Source organism: Vigna angularis, chromosome 7 (assembly GCF_016808095.1).
Source record: "Vigna angularis cultivar LongXiaoDou No.4 chromosome 7, ASM1680809v1, whole genome shotgun sequence".
In the NCBI taxonomy this organism is placed as follows: Eukaryota; Viridiplantae; Streptophyta; class Magnoliopsida; order Fabales; family Fabaceae; genus Vigna; species Vigna angularis.
Window position 1 is genome coordinate 30356173 of NC_068976.1, and position 6562 is coordinate 30362734.

A 6562-nucleotide genomic window follows, 5' to 3' on the forward strand; every position below is an offset into this window, starting at 1 on the left:
TGTCTACTAGTTAAAAAATGCCTATAAAAAGATTTTTCCTAATAACTTGAAAAGGATAATTAAAACTAGGTGTAATAGAAATAATTAAGGAATACTTTAATTTTATATTAGTTTACTTCAATATTTCTTTACGTCTAATTCTATTTCACAAATTGGAAATGGTTTCGTTATGATTATAAGTATTTTCTATGTCATTTTTTATTTACAACAAATATACAAAGTCATCAATGATTATCTCAATTATCTTCCTTAACATAAAAGAATTAAGCATATATATTTTTTCATTAAGTCAGTTTTAAATTTTCTAAATATTTTTTATTTGTTATTTTTATTAAAAAAAACATTGTTTAAGATATAAGGATAACTCTTAAAAAAAATAATATATAAAGAAATGTTCCTTGTTGAGAAATGGTTTCTCAAAGCGAAGGTTTGAAAAATATAATACTAGTAAATCATGTTGGTATTTTATGTAAGATTGTTAGTTTGTTTTACATGACAAATTTTATTTGTATGTTTTTAGTAAAATTGTTCTTACTTGTGTACTGATCTTCAGCCGAATGTCAAAGTTATCAAGAATTGATAGGCTTTTAACTTACAAGGATACAACACTTAATTTGTTAATTTTTAATAGTACCTTTATTTTTGAATATTTTTTTTCTTATACTAATAACATGATATTTAACATACAATTGTAGAAAGTTAGTTTGTTGTATTATAGTTTTTATTAGTATTAGTGAATCAACATGTTTTTTGACTTGTTAAAATGATATGATTCAAACTATGTATAAAACTCCATCTTGAGTCATGTTTTTTACTTTATTAATTTTTAAATAACATAGGAGTTGTATGGAAAAATAATTTGATGATTTGACATAGTCTAAGTTTCTTATTACTCAAAGGTCTTGTAATTTTTTCTTATGAACACACCTAAAACATTACTTCATTAAAATTAGACTTTGTTATGATCGAAATTATGTTATCTAGACTATTTTTATCTATAAAACTAAGTTGTCTCGTCATATGGTTAAGATAAAATTATTTAGATTAGATCACTTAACTTTATCAATATGTTCTTCTTCTATATGATAAATATTATTACTATGTATTTAATATATATTTAGTCACTTATTTGATTTTACCGTAATAATTTTATATAACAATCTAATCTAAGAGTAATTAAACTATATAAGTCTAAACACATTTAGTATGTGAATCTAGCAAAAATAAATCTAGTTTTTGGAGATATTAGCCTACCAACAATCTTTTAGTATTTTTATTCTTATCTTCAATCTTCAATTTCATTGTATATGGTTTGTAAATATCCCATGTGATATGATTATTTGAACAACTAGCTATCATCAACTAAAGACCACTATATGACAAAAAGGTTGACTAAGAAGAAAGATGAATATTTTCTGAGAGGAAGGTTGCTTTTATATGAAAATGACACCAACTCCATCCCATAATTGCTCATTCATGAAATTAAAACTTAATAAAAAGATGCAAAGTTATTTTGACAGAATAGAAGGTTAATCTGGTAATCTGTCCGTACAAGTTTAGGTAAAAGTGCATATTTGGCTAAAGTGGGCGTGTTTGATTTAATGTTGCTCAAACCTATTCATGTTGAAATATTGGTATATGTAATTTTAGATAAAAAAAAATTAGTTTTGTTTTACATTGAATTAAAATTTCCACACTAAATTATTCTAAAGGTATACTAAACTTTATTATTTTAACTTGTTTATAAAAATAAAGGGAAATTTTTTCTTAATTCCCGTACAATTTTTATTCAATGGCAAACCCACTTTTTAAAATACACACTTTTCTAATGAGTTTAATAAAATGATAAGCGATACTTTTTTTTTTATTATCTAAAACTACCATATAGCATAAATTTTAAATATGAAATCATAAAATTAAAGATTAAAGTTTTAAAATATATAAAATAAAAAAGTTTTTTTTTAAAAAAAAAATTGAATTGTTTAAATATTATATCATACTATCACTAAATTATAAATTATCTTATAAACATACAGAACTCTATATTTTAAAAAAATGATAGTTTTATATAAATATATATATATATATATATATATATATATATATATATATATATATATATATATATATATATATATATATATATATATATATATATAAAGTATATAATTAAATGTATTAACTAATGATAATTTTATGTGTGTAACTTTTATTATAACAATTCAAATTAACAAATATCATACTACCAATTTGATCATCATTAACCGTAAGTAGCATCATGAAATACACATGTGTATAATAAATTTACCTACCTCTAAAAAGTATTTCAAAATTTTTCAAAAGAATAATACAAATATTACTTTCCCAAAGGTATAACATCCTAAATTTTTCATCCTAAAATTTAATTAACACAAATTACATAATCAAAATACAACTTTATTTTTGTTTTATTGGAAATCTCAATTAAATAATCATTGTTTTACAACTATAAACTTTTTTGACTTAAACATCTTCCAATATTGATCATTCTCCCTAGTGTTATGCATCTTCCTCAACATCCATACGATTATTTATTTTCGTGATAAGTCATGATCATAATAGGTAAAACCATAACCACATAACATAATGATGAACTAACATAAAACAAGCAAAATCTCAATTTCTAAAATAACTCATATTGTGTTTAAAATCAATTGCATTCCAAGAAATTTTCAAACCACAAAACACACCGTAATAATACATTGGCTCATAGATTTACCTTCCCAAAGAGATTTAGTCATCATCTAAACTAACTACTTTAGAGCCTAAGCCTTCATACATCAACACCAGTTCAAAAAGCTACCTATCTAGAGGGATTCAACCCTACTCCAAACTAACCACTCTAAGAACCTAACATTCACACTCAAACACACCTAAACATAGAATTCAAAGAGTTTTCTGCACAAAGAGATTCAATCATCCTTTGACTTCGACACTCTAAAATCCCTCTACTTAGTCGAGTTATCTATCAAGAGGAATTCTCTCAAGGATAACTACTCGAAGAGTCCATTATGAACTAAGCATAAACAACACTCATAAAAATGCCAAAGAGTATCATACTCATAACTCTTCATCAAAGTCCACACAAAACACATCATTCACATAACCATACCTCACATACATAGTCACATATACATTGGCAAACATGAATACAATAACATACAACATCCACCAAAAAACCTAACATCATCATACTCACACTTGTTCAACCAATTAAAAATGTTAATTGTGTTGGTACTAAATTGTAGTGTAATAAACAAACCGAATGCTATAAATGTGGATATTATGTAATGCAATAGATGACAATAATTATTCAAGCTGATATTGACTAAAGTTTGGGTATAACTAATTAATGATTTAAGAATATTTATGTATTTTATGTAGTAATTGAAGTTATTAATATTTGCAATATTTCACCAATACTCAATCATTCTATTTTGAATCAATTAATTAGATTAGAAATACTTGGACTACTTATTTTATAGAGTTCTACAACATTGTAAAGTTGTTCTTTTTTTTATTTTATTTTAAGCCCAATGACTTTAAATATTTGAATCTTTGACCATTTCAATTATATTATTTTTTGATTTTGACTATAATAATGAGATGAGATATATAAATTACTTAAGTAGAGGAGAAAACTAAAAATAAATAAATAAATATTAAAAAAATAACAAAATAGACGATGTTTAAGTACAAATTATATATAATCATAGACGATAGTTTCACACAAAACCGTAGTTTAACATAATACACATAGGCGACAATGAGAATGAGAATTATTATGTGAGTACATATATCTGTTGAGTACAAACAAAGTCCCACATCGGATAAAATAAGAGATGAACATGAGTTTATATACACATAAGATACCTCCATTGGTAAGAGGCCTTTTGGAGATCTGTGAGGACTTGACCCAAAGCGGACAATGTCTTATCAGTGTGGAGATTTATGTATATATGTATGTGTGTTGTTCCTTCCTACAATATCAACCGTTCTTTCCAACAACTATTGTTTATTAAAAAATATAAACGACGATTTAGACCATCATTTGAGACGACGACATTGTAACACTTTTTAACCATTGATGAAATTTTAAGGTGACCTCTATCACACTAGTATATGATTACCGAAGGTTTTTTAGTAAATAATTTTTATATTTCTTCCATCAAAATTTAAATCTTTAGTTGTCGGTCTAAATAAAAACTATTCATGATCTTCAATTGTTTTACTATCATAATTTTTTATATATACATATAAAATATTATAAAGGTATTATGTATATAAATAAAAGCAGGTTCAATTGTTTTACTATCATAATTTTTTTATATACATATAAAATATTATAAAGGTATTATGTATATAAATAAATGTAGTGCAAATACTGAAAGAGTATATACTAAAAGAATAATTTATATTATCTTTTTAGAAAAATGTATATTGATATATTTGGTAATATTTTCATTTTATTTTAAATTACTGAATGTTTTGTAAAAATATTATATTAAGTTCATAGTAAATATGACATTAGTTTGAATTTTTATAATTTAAATTCATATATTTTTTTCTTATAAAAAGTGTGTTGTATGTTTATAAAATGGTTTGGGTCGATTTTAAAATTATATTTAAAAAAATAAATTATTATACATCTAGAATCATCTAACTCAAGAGTAACAACTATGTTTAGTTAACTTTATTAAATGTAATAATATGTACTATTATGATATGATAAAAAATATTTAAAAAGTAGTTATATGTAGCGTGAAGTATCTTTATATAAAACTTATATGTATAGATTAACAATATTATATTTGTGTAGGTAAAATTTGATTAAAATATAAAAAATATTATTTTGATAGAATATATTTTCACGTGTATTTCATCTAATTCAATTTCATAATTATTAATAATATGAAAATTAACAATATATACCAACAAAGGTATATGTATATCACTCGAGTAGTGTAGGCACTTTTTAAATAGTATTGTTATGTGTTAAATTTCTTTGATTTGGTGGGAGAATATGAAAAAGAATAAAATAAATAAAAAATTATTCTAATATTATGTTTTCGTTTTTCAACTCATAATAAATGTATAACATTTTTCTTTTCTTAAAAGAAAAACACACGCAAAAGTTATTACACAAACCTAACTAAATTATCTTGTTTAATAAACATAGATGTTATTTATATTTTTTTATTACTTATTTTACTAAAATAGTAATTTGTATCTCCTAATTCTCACATTTCCAACACAAACTTTTAAATAATATATTATTTGCTTTTACGAAGTGACTTTTAGGTAGAAAAAGAAAAAAGTTTTTTTTTAATGTGGATTAAACTGAACTCAACTTATTTAACTTACAGGTTAAATGGGTTGAGTTAGGTTGATGATCAATTGACCCTAACCCACCAATAACAATTATTTACTAGATTTTTTACAATTTTTTCATAAGTGTTTAAATATTTATTATTTCTACAATTTGATCTTTTTAAATACTAGAATATTGTTCAATAATATTTGAATAGTTTGAATGTTCAATTTTCTTTGTCAAGTAAGTTGATATTTTAATTTTTAACTACTTTTTATAATAATGTTTGGTGAAATGGGTGAATAATTTGATTAGTGATGTGAAAAAAAGGACTTAAATATTATTTTGGTCCCTATTTTCGTGACATTTGTTCAATGTAGTTCTCTTTTCTTTTCGTGTTCAATAAGGTTCCAGTTCCAGTCAATTTTGATTAATTTAATCCTTTTTTTTGTAATAAATAGTTAATAACATGTGAACAATGTATGTCACGTGTCAATTCTTTGACATTTTTTAAAATCTTTAAAATCTTATTTATTTATTTTTTAATTTTAAAAAATTGTTCACGTATCAAGTTAGCATTGTTAGAAGAAAAGAAAGGATGAAAATTGTGTATCTTATTCCAATTAAAATATATATATATATATAGCTGTTTAAAACAATATAAAAACGGAATATAAATATAAAAACAGAATATAAATATATGAACATAAATGCACATCTATGAAAGGAAAATAAATTAAATCCAATATCTCCCTCAACCTGCAGCATATATATCCTTAATGCTCAGCTTGGACAACAAAGATTGAAATTGTGCTGGATGCAAAGCTTTAGTATGAATGTCTGCAAGTTGGGCTGAAGTAGAAATGGGCAGGAGCTTAATTACACCAGCTTGAACTTTATCCCTTATGAGATGACAATCAATTTCATTATGCTTTGTCCTTTCATGCATGGTTGGATTCTGTGCAATTTGTATAACAGATTGATTGTCACAAAACAGAGGAACTGGTTGTGGTAGAGGTTGTTTCAAATCATGGAGCAAATACAGAAGCCATTGAATTTCACATGTTGTGGAAGCTAAGGCTCTATATTTTGCTTCCGTTGATGATCTAGATATAGTACCTTGCTTCTTGGATTTCCAACTGATTAAGGATGCACCATAAAACACATTAAAACCAGTCACAGACCTTCCAGTGTCAAGGCAAGCAACCCAAT